The 20864-nt window shown below is 38.7% G+C and overlaps 1 long non-coding RNA gene across 1 annotated transcript in view; it reads left to right on the top strand.

The window, feature by feature from the left end:
• Positions 1-7199, top strand: part of LOC119617919 — an 11502-nt gene extending 4303 nt beyond the window's left edge. The window contains exons 2-3 of the long non-coding RNA XR_005234375.1: positions 6888-7039; positions 7133-7199. This is a non-coding gene — a long non-coding RNA (uncharacterized LOC119617919). The remainder of the gene's footprint in view (positions 1-6887; positions 7040-7132) is intronic.
• Positions 7200-20864: the final 13665 nt, after the last annotated feature.

Here is a 20864-nt window from a genome sequence, read left to right as displayed (position 1 = left end):
TTTCTATAAATCCTTTGTTTTTATTGGTCTTCAGTAATATTCTAATTTTCTGATATGATGAATTTGAGATTTTCATTTGTTGTCATTTGTAATCATCAAAATTAAACGAAATAAACATTTGAAATATATGAGTTTGTATGTAATGTATTAATATAATCTACAAGTTTCACTTTTTAAATGGAATTACTGAAATCAATCTACTTTTTCATGATATTCTAATTTTATGACCAGCACCTGTACTCCTACAGACACTTTACAATCACAGATTAACCTAACATGCATGTTTTTGTTTTGTTGAAAGACATCAGAATATACATAGAAAACCCACACATTCATGAAAGAATATGCAAAACAATCAGGCAAATTTTAAATAGAAGATCTTTTTGTGTGTGTGTGTGTGTGAGAAGACACTTTGGCTGTCATTCAGTTCTATCAATCTATATTTCAATCTGGTGCCAAAGGTAAGAAGAATGCTATTTAATTCAAATGCTCTAAGGCTTACAACAAGGGGTAATATGGAGTAATATGCCATGTAAGAAGCATCCCTGTCATATGTTCATACAAGATCTTTTGTGTATTTAAACCAAGCCTTACAATGTCTTGACCTAAATTACATTCTGTGGCTTTCATTCAACATGGAGTTGCAGCGGATGCATTCTGAAATTGGAGGAAATTTGTGTGTCTGTATGTCTGTCTGTCTGCCTGTCTGCCTGACTGCCTGACTGCCTGTCTGTTTGTCTGTTTGTGTACAAGATTACTCAGAAAGTTATAAACAGATTTTTATAAATTTTGCATGGTACAAGAAGCAAGTGTTTCAATTTTGGTGGTGATATGGTCAAAGTTGATGGTCAAATATCATGGGCACAAATCAGCCCTTGCTTTAACTGCAACTGTAAAACAGGATTAGTAAACTCCACAGATGGAAACCTCATGGGTCACGCATGGGTGATCACTGTTAATTTCAAGGTGACTGGGTCAAAGGTGAAGGTCACAGATGACCTTGTGTTCTAACTATGCAACCATGTAACGGAAGAAAATTAAACTGCACAGTTGGACAACTCTTAAGGTCAAGGGTGATCACGATTGATTTCAAGGTCATGTGGCCAAATGTCAACATCACAATTGACCTAGTGTTCTAACTATGCAACAGTGTAATGTAGGAATGTCAAACTGCATAGCTGGACATCTCATGACTTAAAGATGATAACTGTAAATTTTAAGTTCATGGAGTCCAAGTTCAAGGTCACAGGTAACCCCTTTGTTAAAAAACTTGTATATGGTCCTACATGTAACCCTTTAGTTACCTCTGCCAAGAAAGTTGTTTTTTCGGTTGTGTCCATTGGTTTGTTTGTCTGTCTGTTAGCAAGATCATGAACAAACTAATGAACAGATTTGGATGAATTTTTCAGAAAATGTTGGTATTGTTACAAAAAAAAACCCAGTGGATTAAATTTTGGTGGTAATCCAGATTATAATCCAGATCATACTATTTTTTAATCATGCTAGGGCTTTGGCAGAGGTTTGCACTCTCTGGGTGCTTCTAGTCTATAAATATAACATAGCTCTCACATGCCACTGAAGGCAGCTGAAAAGCAGAGATGGTACTGTGCCAGACATGATGCTGATGAACAGATGAGACAGCAGTACTTAGAAAAAGAGAAAGAGAAGTGGAGGAAATATATAAAAATAGAAATAGCTGGTGATGTCTATTTTGCTACAGCTTAAATGTTTAAGTGACCACATATTTATTTTTATGTTTATTTTAGGCAACAAGAACTTAACAGAAGAAACAGGAGGGCTGCCAAAGCAAAATTAAACAGGGAGTTGCAGAAACTACATAAAAAGTTGAATAACGAGCAGAGAAATACAGAAAGTGTCTCCAACAATTGAAAAAAGACCATCCATCTCCAAGATCCAAAATCAACAAGTTGCGGTGGCAAATGTTGGGCACATCCTTAAAGATAATCTTGCTGTTCTAGACAGCAGTATCTGAAGAAGTTTGTACCAAGTATGCATTTTCAAAAACCAAGTGTGAAAAACAACTAATTGCAAGAACAGTCATCAGCAAACTCTTGTGAAAGTACAGGTTGTAGTGATTGGGAGATGAGGTTTTGTCAACTTTTCTTTCCAGGTTCTTTATTCAGCTTTACATGGAACATTTACTCAAGCACATGTGATGAAAACAAACATAAAAAAGCCTTCATTTAACTCACTGACTGACTACATACTACCCCACAACCCCCCCCATTCGCTGTTATGGAGGGTGACTTATGACATTGCCTTTCAACCTTTCAGCAATGACACCAATCAGAATGGCATCTGGGATACCAGCAAGATACAACCATCCATGGAAAATAATAATTTTATATTGAATTATTTTAAGTACGTTCAGTTCTATAAATTGTTTTCGGTTGTTGTTTTCTTTATGTTTATGGAAAATATAAACTATGCTTCTCTAGGTTGAAACACCACAAAAAGAAACATAGGGGAATGCTGCCCCAATGAGATAAACAGTGAGATCATTATTTTCATATGAAAAAAAAAAAAAAAAAAAGTAACAAAAAAGGAGAAAATGCTGAAAAAATTATAGGTGGATTTAATGAAAAACCTTCATTTGAAGTTCTTGGCTGAGCATACTAACCTCTTTACTTTGAAAATATGGCTTTTCTTTCTCTCCACAGAGAATGGTACCTCATGCCACATTGCCATTGCAAAAGAGGTATGGGTTACACTGGTCAGCCATGAATACTAAACCCTGACGTCATCTTTCTACAATATTGATCAGTTCATAATTATTTTTAATTTCCTCCTTTATCTTAGTGCCAAGTTATCAGCCTATTGTAATGGAGTTTTTCGTGTTTGCTTATGGAATATTTGTTCCAGTTTGTGGTCTTTTTGACATTCCTACTCACTGATTCTTTATCAAAAGTATGTTATACATTAACAGCTAGTTATAGTTTACACCTATATAAAAAACAGGATGTTAAGTTATTCCCAGTTGCATTAAAAATTGGTATTGTAACCCCTGTATACAAGTCAGGAGATAAGCAGATAACTACCAGCCTATTACCATTCTTCCTGCAATGTCTAAGGTCTATAAAAAACTTGTAGTGGAACAGTTAACTGAACATCTAGATATCAACGCCCTTCTACACCTTTTACAATTTGGCTTTAGAAAAAAAAAACATTTTACAGAAACGGCATGTTCCTACTTCCTAAAGGTGATTAGATCAGGCTTGGACCAAGGAGGGTTAGTAGGTGCTGTCTTTCTGGATTTGCAAAAGGCTTTTGACACTGTTAATAATGATTAACAGTGTCAAAAGCCTTTTGCCTTACTTTACTGTGAACATTAGTGAAATATAAACTGTCAAGTGAAACAATAGATATCTTATCTAAATAGTAGGAAACTGCATTAGAGTAAATTACACACTGCCCTCCTTCAAAGACTGTGTCATGGGAGTGCTGCAGGGCTCCATTTTAGGGCCTCAGCTTTTTAGTTTATATATCAATGATCTCCCATTGGTGTGTGATACTAATATTAATATATATGCAGATGACACTGTTCTGTTTACTCATTGAAAAAAATGCTGTAGAAGTGGCCTTGAGGTTAACAGAAGAATTGAAGAGCATCACTTATTGGTTGCATAAATCTAGTCTTGCATTAAATACAGGAAAGACAATTCCAATGTTTTTTACAAATAGAAGGAAAATTATAAATTATCAAGATATTTATATAAATGGGAAGAAAATTAAAAATGTTGATGAATTTACTTACTTAGGTGTGACTTTGGATCCAACTTTAACCTTTAAAAATCATGTTAAAAAGCTTAGAAAGTCTTTAAATTTTAGTTTAGCCAATTGTAGGTATATACGTGGATCTCTTACTACTGAGGCTTCCCATATTTATTTAAATTCTATGATTTTTTCATGTTTTTTATGCTGTATGACTAGCTGGTTGCAGGCTTGCAAAACAGTTTTGAACCCCTTGAATCAATATACAAAAATGCTTTAAAGATTCATGATAAGAAATCTAGACAATATCTGTCATATTCTTTTTAATCTTTTAAAAACAAAGATCAGATAACATGACTAGAGTCACAAGGCAACCTCTAGAGGTGAGTGCAACATCCCAAAATGCAGGACTGCTTTTAATAAAAATGCTTTCTCTTTTGTAGCCACGAGTCATTGGAATAGTTTGCCAAAAGAGATTATACAGATCAGGGGTATCAAACTCCAGGCCTCGAGGGCCGCTGTCCTGGAGGTTTTAGGTTTTTCTGCTCCAACACACCTGATTCAAATGGTTTGTTAGCTCCTCACCAAATCATTAAAATCTCCAGGAGCATTGCAACAAGTCATCCATTTAAACCTGGTGTTTTAAAGCAAGAACACATCTAAAACATACAGGACAGTGGCCCCCGAGGAATGGAGTTTGACACCTGTGATCTAGATCATGATCTAGTTATAAAATGTTTCTGTTACATACGGAAAGAGGAACAACGTAATTCCAGTGCCACCAGTGTTTATTCGTTCTGTAACACAGAGCTTCAGATAGACAGCAGTACACAATACATTCCTGACTCTCACCGCTCATTCAATGGTTCTGCTGTAAAATGCTGATACCAGCATTCAACTATCAATAACATATTAATAATGTGCGACAAACAGAATATATTCAAACATTATGAATACATTCTCTTCTCTGAAAGTAAAACACTGTTTATGGGCACGATTTTCCACCTTGAAAGACGACAATATATAATCACAGTCGACGACAGAACAACACAATGTAGAGGAGCAGCAACTTATCTTCCCCGGCTAACTGAACTTTGGCTAATACACACTGAAAATATGGTCACCCTTTTTAGGAACTTCAAAAGGCCAACCCAACACTATCATACATCACTGAACATATTATAAACAATCTATGTGTTTAACCTCACATGTAACACAAAACAGGAATATATTGTGTACTGCCGTCTATCTGAAGCTCTGACTCTCACTACTCATTCACTGCTTCTGCTGTAAAATCCCTAAGAGCGTCAACCCACAAAATGCATTTTGCATATATATATATATAGATTAAAATATATTAATATATATATACTTGGAGAGCACATATATATATATATATATATATATATATATGTGCTCTCCAAGTGCTTCTATCTTTATTTTTAAATTCCTTATGTCTTTAATTTAGTCCTTTGTCTTCTAGTCTGCATTTCTGGGTCCTTTACTCACCACATCTTGACAATTATATGGTGGCTTAATATAATTTCAATATTTAAAAAAGAAATCCCAACATGTCATGAACAGATTTAAACAAACAAACAAAAAAAACCCCACAAAAAATGTTTCAGTTCAACAGAACAATTGGTGCCTTAAGGTGTGTGTTTAAAAGGAAAAAATAAATAAAAATGCCTGCAAGTTATTTTATGAATGGGACATTCTTGTGGTTAAAGAAAAGTACCTCTCTTGTGTTTCTTGTAAGAGCAAATAAAAAAACTTGTTTTTTTGTAAAATGTTTCAAAATACACATGGGATAAAATTATTGTATTGTTTTAACCTGTAACTGTATCCTATTTGACTTGAGGTGCTACACATACAGCATACTCTTTAACTGACTAAGGTCTCACTTTTCCTGATGTTTGGTTGAGTTTGCTGAAGTGATAGCTAACATTATCTTGTCATGTATTTTCTTGCTGTTGCAGTTAATCATGTACAAGTTAAGCTTAATTAAAGTAGTTGTTTTCAAATCATAATGTTGTTCTGCTAAAAACTTTGTGCTTAGTGGTAAATGCCATAATTTCTGGATGCCTGCAGTGGGCATTTTGCCTTGGCTCTCTTTATCGCATGTCTCATTACCTTCTCACATCACACAAACAAAAGGTTGCAGAAGCAAATATTCTGTTTCATAGATTATGAATAACAAATATGAAAACCTCTTAGATTGTTAAAAAATAAAATAAAATCCTGATTCATTTGATCATATCCACATATTTTCCAACTGAGTGTTGTTCAAGTGATCCAAATATGACCCCTTGAGAACAAACAAAGCCAAAAAGGCTAAAATACTTTCAGAAAATTCTCTATACTTGCAGCTTATGGAGGAGTTGGGTTTGACTAGATAAGCCTTTGAGAATGCTGCATAATTTTCTAAACTGAGATTTTCTCTTATTTATCATTTCTATTATGAAAAAAAAATGTATATTTATTTTCCTTGTTGTGGATATTGAAGTGGTGTGTGAAATTGTAGGTGCTATGATTTGTATTCATTTTTTTTAGTTTTTGCACCTGTTTATAGAAGACATGAAATGTGTCACTTAGAAGGTGAGCAGGGAAAGCAATGTGCAAGGATTAGTGTGTGATTGTAGGAATAGAAGCTCCATGTGACATCACAGGTGCATCTGTGAAAATTGGTCTGTTTTAAGTGTGACATTGCAACTGTGTGTAGGTGTTGCAAGTGTTAGAGCTGTATGAAATTGTTGAAGTCTGAGTTCAGTTGTACAAATTATACCCATTTGTGTGGGTGTATGTATTATTTGGGGGTAGGGGGCTTTACTGTAAAATAAATAAATGGGGTTTCATCAATAAAGTCTGTGTTTGTGTGGTAGTAGTTGTATGTGTGTGTGAAGCAGTTTTTGTTAACGTGAGGATTCAGAGTTTTTATTCCGCGCCCTGCTGGCAGTGCCTCTTACTCTTCCTTCACAGCTGCTGTCTATGTCCCTGATGAGCCCAATCAGTATTTAAGCCTGTGTCTGGACTCAGATATTTGCTGGAGCATCGAGCCTTATGGGTTAGAGACTCAGCCTTAGACCTCTGTGTTTTTTAAAAGAAAGTTTTGCTACGTTGACCTTTGCATTGTTGTCCTCCCTTCTCTGCCTCAGGAACGGCTGTTCTGGCTTTGTAAATACCTGCCTGTCTGGATCTACGGACGCACTTACCTGTTGGACTTACCTATCACTGGATTTCTGGATCATTCTCCAGGAACTCTCCTCCTGGACCTCGCTGTCTCCACGTCTCTCCACACTCCACACCTGTAAGAAAGAAAACACAAACTATTGCCTACGCACTACTACTCGAAACTGAATCTGTACCCGAGACTCACCTTGCTCCCTTCCTGCCATTTCAGATCCTCCTGGCCACATCTTACTGTTGCACTATTTGGACACCTGTTAATAAAATCACTTACCTTTTTACCTTGTCTCCGTGTCTGGTTTCCATTTCCACTCTTAAGAAAAATCCTGGTTTATGTCAGTTAACCTCCTTTGAGACATTCTCTGGGTTGTGTGTGTCGCAAGTGGGTTTTAATCTTGGTATCAGATGAACTACAAAGTGCCAAGGAACATGTTCATAAGCTATAACAGCCTTAGCTATTCAATTAGATTAATTATTTGTGTAGTATTTGTTTTAAACCTGTTGCTACATTTGCACTCATGCTTTGATTGAGCATTCAGATGAAAGATTTCTTGAATGTGGTGCCTCTGTCGACATATACCTTGTTATGTTCACATGAATCAAAATCTGCAAATAAAATGAGTAAAATAAATAAAACATATTTTACTTTTGTGCCTGGACCTTTAGGTTTATTATATATACACTCACCGGCCACTTTATAAGGTACACCTTGCTAGTACCTTGTTGGACCCCCTTTTGCCTTCAGAACTGCCTTAATCCTTTGTGGCATGGATTCAACAAGGTACTGGAAACATTCCTTAGAGTCTGGTCCATATTGATATGATAACATCACGCAGTTGCTGCAGATTTGTCAGCTGCACATCCATGATGTGAATCTCCTGTTCCACCACATCCCAAAGGTGCTTTATTAGATTAAGATCTGGTGACTGGGGAGGCCATTCGAGTATAGTGAACTCATTGTCATGTTCAAGAAACCAGTCTGAGATGATTCGTGCTTTATGACATGGTGCATTATCCTACTGGAAGTAGCCATCAGAAGATGTGTACACTCTGGTCATAAAGGGATGGACATGGTCAGCAACAATACTCAGATAGGCTGTGGCGTTGACACAATGCTCAATTGGTACTAATAGGCCCAAAGTGTGCCAGGAAAATATCCCCCACACCATTGCACTACCACCACCAGCTGAACCATTGATACAAGGCAGGATGGATCCATGCTTTCATGTTGTTGATGCCAATTTCTGACCCTACCAATTAATGTTGCAGCAGAATTCGAGAGTCATCAAAGCAGGCAACATTTTTCCAATCTTCTATTGTCCAATTTTGGTAAGCCTGCACAAATTGTAGCCTCAGTTTTCTGTTCTTAGCTGGCAGGAGTGGGACCCGGTGTGGTCTTCTGCTGCTGTAGCCCATCCGACTCAAGGTTCGACGTGTTGTGCGGTCAGAGATGCTGTTCTGCATACCTCAGTTGTAACGAGTGGTTATTTGATTTACTGTTGCCGTTCTATCAGCTCAAACCAGTCTGGCCGTTCTCCTCTGACCTCTGGCATCAATAAGGCATTTGTGTCCACAGAACTGCCGCTCACTGGATATTTTCTCTTTTTCAGACCATTCTCTGTAAACCCTAGAGATGGTTGTCCGTAAAAATCCCAGTAGATCAGCAGTTTCTGAAATACTCAGACCAACCTGTCTGGCACCAACAACCATGCCATGTTCAAAGTCACTTAAATCACCTTTCTTCCCCATTCTGATGCTTGGTTTGAACTGCAGCAGATCGTCTTGGCCATTCTACATGCCTAAATGCATTGAGTTGCTGCCATGTGATTGGCTGATTCAAGATTTGCGTTAATGCCATAATAAAGTGGCCGGTGAGTGTATATAGGATCCAAAAATGTACCCTTGACATACACCACAATAAATAGGAGCTGAGGAAGAGGAGTAAATGGGTACATAAACAGACCTCCCAGACTGTTAAGCCAATCATATTAAACAGTCTCCCCGAAAAATGCCTAAAACGCTGGAAAAAAGCATACCCAAATTAGATTAGATGCTGTCCTTGAACCCTTTGGAGTACATGCAAAAGCTCAATGTCTCTGTAAAAATACCACTCTGAATTTTTAAACTCAACAGTCAAAAGTATTACCTCCACAAAGAAGGTTAAGTTTTCAATACTCTTGGAAAAAACAGCCACAAGGGACCACAAGCAAGTGTATCTCTTGTGCCGGTCCCTAGCCCTGGTAAATGGTGAGGGTAATGCCAGGAAGGGCATCTGCCGTAAAACACTTTTGCTAAAACTAACATGCCAATTCATTCAAGTGACACCATACCATATCAGTCGAGGCCCGGGTTAACACTGACTGCCATCTGTGCTGTTGACAAACAGGGTGCCAGCGGAAATTGTGCTACTGTTAGTCGAAGACCACAAGGAAGGAAACGTTCCAGGAGACAGAGTGAGAAAAGAAAAGTCAAGAGTGTAGGACTGAGGGTAGCAACTCTAAATGTAGAAACAATGACAGACAAGGGTAGACAGCTGGCTGACATTATGCAGAGGAGGAAGGTAGATGTATTATGTGCACAGGAGATAACGTGGAAGGGCAGCAATGAGCAGGGTTTAAGCTGTTCTACCATGGTATGGATAGCAAGAGAAATGGAGTACGGGTGGTTCTGATGTTGGAGTTAGCAAGGAATGTAGTTGAGGTGAAAAGAGTGTCAGATAGGGTGATGTGTCTGAAGGTAGAAGGAGAAGGTCTGATGTTCAATGTTGTTGGCATGGTCACAGCAGGCATGGTGACCTCAACAACAAAAAGAATATCTGTAAAATAAATGTAGTGTGTAAGAATAAGAACCACAACAACACTGTCTTTCTCCAGACTGTGTAAGTCCTTTCTAACTTATGTCACGTTCCACAGGAGCATGGAGGACCAGAGTGCAGCAGGTAAGATGCAAAACTCTTTATTCAAAAATACAAAAAGCCTTTAGCCACGGCCTAAAGTGCTGCCAGCACAAAAATACAAAACTTCTTGAGCAAGGACAGGAACGTGTGCAAACGGTGACAAAAGATGTCAACTGATGAGGACCCAACAACAAACTAAGATTACAGTGCTCTTAAATACAATCCAAGGACCATTAACAAACTCAGGACAGGTGCGCTAAGAAACACATGAGAACAAAAGGAAAAAACCAAACCACGAAACGGAACAAAAACGGAATCCTCACAACTTATTTACATTACATTTCTGTGCTTTAAACTTCCAGTATGAACAATCATTGACAAACTCAAATTTGAGTAACATTTTACATCCATTCACATATACTGATCATCACATCTCCAGTAGATTCTTTGTAATACTCGTAAATAACCCATACTGTAGCTTTATTATGCTGCAGGCTTTTATTGAAATAGTGCAAATCTCAGTTACTCATCTGTGCTTTCACATGAGTGTATTTTGCTTATTTAGAATTGGATGTAGCACTTTGAAATATTAATGAAAAACAATAAACAATTATGACTGCATTCAAGTCAAATCAGGCATCATACAAAATGGATTGGAAGGCATTTACAAATGAATGATCTGCATAATACGTTAATTTCTGTTTTTATAAACAATTTTTTGGTGCAATTTTACTATCACGAAAAAGGCACTAATTACCACAAGACTAAATAGGAAATGCGAATCAGCTTTACCGTCTTTAATAACTGCAGTTCAACAACCCTTAATAAAACAGTTCTCACAAGTCAGGCAAATCACCCAACACTGCGACTGAGCAAAAGAGGATAAACGAGTAAAACGAAGCTTAAGACTTTAATTCACAGTTGTTTCAACTGAGTACTGACCTGTAAAAAAACTTAGTGTGTAAGAGTAGGAACCACAGCAACACTCATGTCTTTCTCCAGACTGCGTATGAACGTAAGCAGGATGTTGCCCCTATATAAGCAGCCAGGAGGGTGAAGACCACAAAGGTTCCGCTCCTTCACAATATTATTTAAACAAGACTACCTCTTTAAAGTTAGCAATCATAAATCCCATATTATTTATGTTATAAAGGAAAACTTATTAAGTGGCATTAAAACTATTACTTATAAAATAATACCAATGTGGTCACATCATTTGGGTGTACCACATTGTCAGTGGTTATGCTCCACAGGTTGGATGTGATGAAGAAGAGACAGAGAAATTCTGGAAGGATCTCTGTCAAGTTATTATTTTGCTTTTGTGCAGCTTCCCTACTTAAAAGGGATGATCGTGTGGTGATTGGCGGTTTTGTGTGTGTGAGTGCTTCCTGGTGGGCGTCTCCTGAGCAGGTGACTGACGCCTCATCATCACTCCTCTCACACCTGTGACGGATCAGGCTGATCAGAGTTGGAGGAGTATTTAAGGCTGCAGTGTGAACCAGACCAGCGCTGGAGCATTGTTTACCATTCGGTAAAGTGCAGAGCCTGTGAGAGACTTAGCTGTGTTTTGATGATCTTAGTCTGTTTTTTGTTTCTGCAAACCTGTGTTCAGGATTACCCATCTCTCTGGAACCAGTCTGGCCTGCCTTCTACTGCCTGTTGCCTAATTAAGTACTCACCTGCTCAACTGAACCTGCCTGTTCCTGCCACCACTGTCTCCTGGATTCCAAGACTGGTCAGTCGTCTTAAGAATCATCACCTTACCTACACTTGGAAAAGTACTCACCTCACCTGGACCTCGATCTCTGGAACCTTCACCGGACCATCGCTGGACAAGGATCAATCTCGTCATCTCTTCTGTGTTCTGGACTCATACCTGTTCAGTAAGAACTATTCACACGGAACATTACCTGTGCCATACCTGCTGTTCCTCTCTTCTCCGATCCCATACTCACCTCATTCTCCGCTCCTCAGGTCCTGGCTCCGGTTCCCCCTGTAAATATTCCTTGGCACTGTAAATAAATTCACTTCCCGTTACCTGCTGGTTTCTGCGTTTGTTTGTGGCCGAGCTGCTCGCTTGGGTATATCTGAAAACCTGACAGATCGCATCTACGCAGATTTCAAAGGGCCAAGCAGTTATTTTGCTTGATTGTCCATTTTACTCAGAGATAGGATATTTTCTTGTTGAAAACATTTGATACAGAAGTAGGTAAAAACCTTTAAAACCTATTATTCTAGTTTACATAATTTTTATTCAAACAATAAAGAAATACTAAACACCCTAATGTGAATTTCAATTTGCAAAATATACTTTGAAAAAGAGTCCAAATAAATTAACTACCCTAAGTTTTTTAACTTTAGAGAGCAACCTTTTAACTCAATTTAATTCACTTTAATACATGTCAAATTTGTCTTAATCCGAAATAGTATTTACTTAATCATGCAAATAAAAATCACTTTTTTCCTTTTGCTCTATGTAAGTTATTTAATATTTAATTTACAATTTAACTATTAATCACATCAAATCTATCAGTTAAAACCACAATGCAAGAATTATTTTAACCATCAAAATCAAACATTCGTCTTTCATGATTCCATATTTTACAATGTGCTATTAAAGTTTGGAGTTAACCAACAAGCCACAACAATTAATAAATCACAGCAGCATTTAGCTAATCCAGCAGCTAGGCTAAGTTAGAAGACAAACAATTCAGCAGCGCAGGCTTACACAGTAAAATCTCCGCCTTACCGCTAGCCTCCCTGCTTATTTGTAGATGTGACCAGTTCTACACAGGCTAGCAACATGAGCAGCTTACTTTGGGTTTGCCTGACAAGCTGTTTCTCCCTCTGCTGTCATTGTCTGTCCCTCTTTGTAGCCCATGTAGAAACTACTGCTACGCCGTGACTTTTTTTCTTTCTTTTTTCCTGATTTAACTTCACAATCTTGATGAAGTGATTGCGAGTATTCCCACAGAAGACAGAGTGGTGATCGAAGCAGATCTGAATAGACATGTTGGTGAAGGAAACAGAGGAGATGAGGAGGTGATAAGTATGGTTTGGTGTCACAGAAAAGAACCAGGAAGGACAGATGGTGGTGGATTTTGCCAAGAGGATGGAAATGGCTGTAGTCAACACCTGCTTCCAAAGAGGGAGGAACACAGGGTGACCTATAGAAGTGGAGGCAGGAGTACGCAAGTAGACTACATTCTGTGTAGAAAAGGTAACCTGAGGGAGATTGTGGACTATAAGGTTGTGGCAGGGGAGAGTGTGGCCAGACGACATCGAATGATGGTGTTTAGAATGATTGTTGTGGTGATGAAGAGGAAAAGAGTAAAGGCAGAGAAGAGGATGAAATGGTGAAAGTTGAGGAAGGAAGAATGTTGTGCAGAGTTTAAAAAGGAGCTGTTAAAGGCTCTGGGTGGTAAGAAAGAGCTTCCAGATGACAGGACTACTACAGCCACAGTGATTAGATAGACAGTACTTGGTGTGTCATCTGGACAGAGAAAAGATGATAAGGAGACCTGGTGGTGGAAAAGTAAAGTGCAGGAAGCTATGCAGATGAAGAGGTTAGCCAGGAAGAAATGGGACAGTGAAAGTAGGGACATGCAATGTAGGACAAAGAGGGAGGTAGCAAAGGCAAAACAGGAGGCGTATGTTGAGTTGTACAAGAGGCTGGAAATTAATGAGGGAGAGAAGGACATGTATCGACTGGCAAGACAGAGGGATTAGGCTGGAAAGTATGTGCAGCAGGTTAGGCTTGTCAAAAATAGAAACGGTGATGTTCTAACAAGTGAGGAGAATGTAATGAGAAGACAGAATAGAGTACCTTGAGGAGCTGTTGAATGAAGAGAACGAAAGGAAAGAACAGTAGAGGTCATAGAAACTGTGGTCCAAGAAGTGGAAAATGTTTGTAAGGATGAATTTGTCACGAGTCAAGGCAAAGGACCAAATGGCAGCAGGTTGTCTTGAAGATTTAATAAACAGAGCACTGACAAAATCCAGCAATCCAAAAAACACTACAGAGAAACTCAACAGAGCTCAACAGAGACTTTGACACCAGTGACTGAGGGAGAGGTGACTAAATAATCAGGGAGTGATTGGCAAAATAGGACACATGTGCGGAAAAAGAGCAAGGTAGCAAGGGCCAGGGAGAACAGAAAAACCCGAAATGGACAGCAAAAGTGCAGACTACAACAGAAGTCTGGAAAGCTTTTAAAAGGATGAAGAAGGGGAAGGCAGTTGGACCTGATGCCATACCAGTGTAGGTATGGAAATGTCTAGGAGAGATGGCAGTGAAGTTTTTGATGTGATTATTCAATGGCATTTTTGAGGATGAGAAAATACCTGAGGAATGGAGGAGAAGTGTGTTGGTGCCAGTCTGTAAGAACAAGGGTGATGTACAACATTGTACAACCTACAGTGGAATTAAATTGATGAGCCACATGATGAAGATGTGGGAGAAAGTTGTGGAAGCTAGACTTAGACAAGAGGTGACTATTTGTGAGCAGCAGTATGGTTTATGCTAAGAAAGAGCACTACAGATGCCATCTGCCACAGAAGCCACCTGTAGTGCTCCCTCGCCGAGGGAGATGCTGTGGTGTTGTATGAGGACATCTGGAGTGGCAGAGAAGTATGTTAGACTGGTACAGGACATGTATAAGGACAATGGTGAGACCAGCTATGTTGTAGGGTTTGGAGGCAGTGGCACTGACAAAAGGTCAGGAGACAGAACTGGAAGTGGCAGAGCTGAAGATGTTCAGAAGTCCTTGGGAGTGACAAGGGTGGATAGGAATGAGGTCATCATAGGTACTGGGAGACTGGGAGATAAAGTTAGAGAGGCCAGACTGAGATGGGTTGGACATGTGCAGAGGAGGGACAATGGGTACATTGGTAGAAGGATGTTAGAGATGCAGCTGTCAGGAAAAAGACAAAGAGGTATTCCAAAGAGGAGATTTATGGATGTAGTTAGAGAGGACATGGGTGTAGTTGGAGTGAGGACAGAGGACACAGAAACCAAAGTTAGATGGAGGAGGATGACTCGCTGTGGCAACCCTTGAAAAGGGAACATCTGAAAGAAAAATAAGTAGAAAGAAGAAGGTTTGATACCTCAACCAAGGAGATTATGTTTTGGTGTTCATGTTTTTTTCTGAAATTTTCAGAAAATGTTAGGATTGTTGTGGCCATGTAAATGAAATACGGAGGCGGCTGGTAAAACACCTGAACTTTATTACAAACATGCTATCATCCCAGGTGTCATTTCTAACTGTTTCTAGTCTTTACCTATGCGGTTTCCTTAACAGTATCCTCTGCCCCACGCAGCACCATCCAGTGACAGAAATACTAACAGCAACAACAGAACATGAATGAATTATTGTGTAGACCTTGGAACATAACATCTCCCCTGTTGCCCAAACAAACATCCTTTTGACAAAAGTAGCATTTCTAGAAGGATTAGTTCTACTGAAATTCAAAATAAAATGTTTGCAATTTGTCCTTAACCTTTCAATTGGCAGAAGTGTTTTTAACTGATATTAGCCTAAAATCACAAGACTTTTGGTCACGTTTTTTTCTTTTTTTCCAGATATTTTTTAAACCCACTTATTTTATCCCATTGTCCTTTGTCCAAGTATGTGTGCGTCTTTCTCTATACAAAACAGATAATTTTAGTGTTTCTTTTGGATTGAGGGGTTCCTCTTCTGTATCAATCTTTGGTGTGTCATTTGGACAAACTTTTCTTGTAGAGACTTGGGAACTATGAGACGTTTTCCTCTGAATATCAGCATTGTCTCTGTAGCTAGTTCGTGACACACCAGGAAGTAAGGTTTAACTTCTTTTGGAAGGGGCTTCTTCTCTTTAGGCCATCCTGAGCAGATGACATGTCACAGTTTTGTAAGTTCAGGACAGTCTTCACATTCTGCTTTAAAATCAGCAAGCTAGATTGCAGTCTGGAGGGAAGATATTTCTGCTATCTTTGAGATCAGGTTCAGAATCTTCAGCTGTATTGATGATGTTTCGGCATATGGGCTGCACTGTGTTGTTTACTTAAACCTTGTAGATGCGGAACCTTTAACACTTCCAATATGGAGGGTTGAAGTAGAATCAATGTTATTCACCATGCAGTATTTGATACAACTTCTTTTTTTATACAACTCTCACCCAGATCTCTGATAGTCCTTCAGTGTGTTACTTTTTGGACATTTGCAAAAAGAAGCCTTTAAGGCCTCGCCTCTTACAAAAAAACTACACAGATTTATCCAAGATTTTCACATGTAATCAGATGAATTTGTTGAAAATATTCCTAAATCATATGAAAAACATTAGCAAAACATGTTTTCACAGATGAAAACATGTTTTTTCATATGCTAAATATGTGGGTTTTTTTCTACCAGTTTTACAAGAGAAACATTCAAAATGTGTTTCACATATGTCATGTTAATTTAGCATGTTACATGTGATTTCCACATGTGAGGTTTGTGATTTTCCTGTAATGTGGATCACCCTCACACCCAGACATATAGACCCCAGGCTAAGAACCACTGGTCTAGATGGCCTTGAACCACCTACATTTCCCCCTAGGAAAAGGGGATTCCCAACTTTCATGTCAAGCTCAAATAAAAACTAATTTAATCACGGTTCGCTTACTATAAAGTGACTCTGCGTTTGTTTTTTTCTGTAAATTCACTTGAAAATACTGATAGTCACACAATGTAGCTTGTCTTGAAAATGTATCCGCTTATTTTGGCTTACTCCTATTTGACATGTCTCTGTCCACTAAACAAAAATGTCTGGTTTATGTCAGGATTTGGGTTTTGAAAACACAGGTGACATTGTAAAACTAAACTGATTCATGGGACCAATGGTGTTACCAGATCTAAAATGGTAAAAAGTAGAACAACAATGTTAAAATGACTTTGCATGAAATACTAAATAAAATACATGAGGTGTATAAATTAGCCTGTCCATCCTCCATTATGAGGCTGCAGGGTGTTAGGGTTTGGGTTTATTTTGTGTTCAGATTGTTTCTTTTCTTGTCTTCATGTTTTGTCTTCTCTCTGTGTCTGAGCCATCATTCACTTCTCAGTCTCTCTCATTTGCCTGTCACGCCCAGCTACACCTGTTCCTAGCTTTGTCATCATCTCACCTGTACTCACTTTATCTGATTACCCTCTGTCTTTAAAACCCGGTCACTCTCTCCACTTCCTTGCTGGTTCATTGTCATTCTTTTCCCCATATAATGTCACAGGAATTGTTTTTTGAACGCTTTAAGCAATGCAATTTACAGCTACAGTACATATAGAAACCTACTTTATTAATCCTTTGAGGGAATTGGATATTTACCCAGACAATATAAACAAATAACAATACGGTGATAAAAATAATTATAAAAAATTCATGCTCAAGGGCTTAGGATAGTTTTTCAAAGGCAGTTATGGTTTGAATAACTCTACAATTTGAGCTGAGTTTCAAATTATTTGCATACATGTTAAAGCTAGTTAATACTGCATTGGCATTGTGTTTTTGATGCAACTGCAGGGGTAGGTTGCTTCTTTTTGTAGTCCTTGTTGCTTGTCTCTCTCACGGGATCTGGCAACACTGAGTCCAGTTTGCAAAAGAATTAAGTCAGGCAGTTACAAATTGCTAGGTTTATAGCCACCCGAGGGGATCCTTCACACTATGGTATGAAAACATTTTAATTATCAAAACCCCAGAAGCCTGAAATATTTTTTCTTTATCACTGAAAAAAGAATAAATAGATTATGAAATAATACCACAAGTGAAACTGATAGTAGTTGCAGTCCAGATTAATATATACAAGTACAGTATGTATATGTACACACATATACACAGCATCTTCTTGGTTTCCCAAACTGTTTAAAGCCAAGTCATTTAAGTGTCTCTAAACTCTTTGAGGAAAGTAATGAAGAATTCTCTTTCCCATTATTTTGGCATTAGGAAAATACAAATAATTTGGGGAATCCTAACTGACCTAAAACAGAAAAGGTTTAGTCTGATTTAATGTCAGACAGTGAGGGAGAGAAATGGTTGTCTTTTTATAAAGTGTATGTAAACATCTGGTTTCAACTGTATAGTTTTTCTAATTATTTTATAGGTAGTTGTGAAGATTCTAGGTCTGTTTTGTATTGTTGTTTTCTGGCACTAACTGTCCTCCATACAGAATGAGTGAGGAGTGAGGCAGCTTCACCTGTGTCTGGATCAGCTGAGAGTCACCTCTGCTGATGAAGAGCCACTGGTATTTGAGGCTGAGCTTAAGTCTTTGGGAACTGGAGCATCTGTCCTCTCACTTCCTCTGTACGACATTAATTTGGCCTCCAATTCAAATGTAAAGAACCTTGTTATTTTTTGATCAGAATATGTATTTTAACTCCCACATTAAAAATGTTACCAGGGCCACTTTCATCCACCTGCATATTATCACTAAAATTACAAACACCTTGTCTAAAAATGATGTTGAAAAACTGGTACATGCATTTATCACATTTAGGCTGTACTATTGTAATTCTTTATTATCTTACTTCTAGCATACAAAGCTTTCAACAACCAAGTTCCATCTTATATTAAAGATATTACTATTCCATATTTCCCTAACAGAGCACCTCACTCTCAGGTTTACTTGTGGAGTTTCTAAAAGTTGAATGGGAGCTTTCAGTTATCAGGCTCCTCTCTAGTGGAACCAGTTTCCAGTTTCTGTCCATGAGGCTGACACCCTGTCTGCTTTTAAAGGCTCCAGCATACTCCACAAGAAGTCCATTCACGGACCCATTTTTTTTCACACACACTTTTCATAGTCCACAAGATACTCAGAACTCCCGGGAAGCTCATCCCTTCTTCTCCAGCATTAAAACTGGTTTCTTTCCACCAGCTTCTTAACTATCTTGTCCTTGTACAGATTTTTAAATTTTCCTACCCTGACCAGATGTGTTTGTTAAACAGATTGAGACAATACACGCGGTTTGGCATTTGCAAATATGACGGTGAACAATAATGACCAAACAAAGGGAACATGTTCCTATGCTGCCCAGCCGAGGCACACTTCCTCGCGGCCACCACAGCCACAAAGAGCCACATGTCTCTCCATGCGGACTTTCTAAGTTTATAGGTTTATACATTTTGCTTAATCAGTTGTAAAGATGGCTGTATTTTCGAACAGCCTCAGCCAGCTGCTTCTTAGCAGAGCATTCTGTCACCTGTCTGCCTGTTCCCTACTGCTCCTCCTCACTCTTCATCAACCTCCTGAAATACTCACCTCTAACCTGGACCTTCTGATTATCTACTATCTAGTACTCTCACCCGGAATCTGGATCAGTCCATCCCCAATTTTGAAAAACAAAAAATAAAACAAGAGATCTATAACAGTTAAGAAATTATCATGGACACTAATCTGTCAATATTCACCCTACAGCCGCCCTTCTTATCTCATGCAAAATAAAAGCTTCTTTTAGAAACTATTCTCAGTTGAGTTTTTTCTGTTATCAGTATGCTGAACTCTGGTGGAAATGTCTTTCACTAATTACAACAGAACAGCTCCACCTTGTGCTGCACAGTCCTTTTTTTGATACAGAAAAGGTTCAGTCTTTTTTAGCCTCACAAGGCACCAACAGTGTACATGACCTACAGAGTTGTGAACATTGAGTTCACAACACAATGTTTGGACAATTTAAGTAATGTTCTGACCGCCTTAGACCAGAAACTAACTGTTTTTCTCCCTGCTGCTCAGAATCCAGCAACATCGCCTCCTTTGCCACCACGTACTAATTCAATTCAAGCTTGAGAATCCATTATGTCCTCTCCAGAGCCATTTCAGGGTGAATCAGACTGCTGTGGAGGTTTCATCCTTCAATGTAACCTGGGCTTTAACTGCTCTCCTCAGAACTTTGGTTCTGATTATCAAAAAATATCACACATTGTTAGTGACATAAGAGGAACAGCCTTATGCTGGTCAGAAGTGTATCTTTCAGCCAAGGTGCCAAGGTATTAGAGTGCCTTCAGCAAGGAGGATGTGGCTCGCCGCCAGCAAAGTCTGAGACAAGGATACCAACTGGTGTATTCAGTGGACATCCACATTTTGGCCATAGTGACTGGTTGGAATGAGAATGCTTTCAGAAGCCTGTTTGCTGATTCACTAACCAAAGCAATAAAGGCCCAGCTGGCTACCAGGGACAAACCTAAGACTCTGAATGAAGTAATTAACCCAGCTATCTGAATAGATAACTGCCTGAGGGAGAGGCACAGAGAGAAAAATTACAAGTACCATAAATTTAATACTTTTGCACCCACCAGTCAGTGTACACCAATACACCAATTCTTTGTCCCATCTAGAAATACCTCTGAACCCAAACCCATTCAAATCATCAGAACTTGACTCTCTCCTGAGGAAAGACAGTGTTGTATTAAGTTCAATGAGTGTATTTATTGTGAAAAGACTGGTCATTACATTGCTAACTATTCACTCTATTTAAAAACCCAAGCACACCAAAAAGCCTGGGGATTTTGATAGGTCAGCCCTTTTTTTCTGGTCCCAGGTTGTTGTTACCCACAGTGATGTGTCAAAACCCGGAAATACACTCCCTCCAAGCTCTAATAGACTAAACAAAATCTCCACTGCCTTAATATTCTTTCAGTTGGTCTGGATCAACCATTAACTGTGTCCATCCTGAACAATCAGGTTCTTACAACCATTACCCACCAAACTCAACCCATCCATCTGTTAGTCTCTGGTAACCACCATAAGCAAGTTTTTTTTTTAGGCCCGAGCAGCGACAGCGCTGCGAAGGCCTATTGGATCTGCTATGTTTATTATTAGGCCCGAGCAGCGACAGCGCTGCAAAGGCCTATTGTATTTCGTGGAATTCTTCTTATTATTATTATTCTGACTCCGAGATTGCAAATTTGAGGGCTTTCCCATATTCAAAAACTCACCAAACTTCACGGAAAGTTGTCCCCCGTGTGAAATCGCGTGATTCTAATGTAATCGAAAGTGGGCGTGGCCAAATTGCTCCACAGCGCCCCCTAACGTGAGATAGGACGAACC

Source organism: Kryptolebias marmoratus, linkage group LG18 (genome assembly GCF_001649575.2).
Source record: "Kryptolebias marmoratus isolate JLee-2015 linkage group LG18, ASM164957v2, whole genome shotgun sequence".
NCBI lineage: Eukaryota > Metazoa > Chordata > Actinopteri > Cyprinodontiformes > Rivulidae > Kryptolebias > Kryptolebias marmoratus.
Note: the sequence above shows the minus strand (reverse complement) of the source record. Positions and strands in the feature narration are given on the sequence as shown.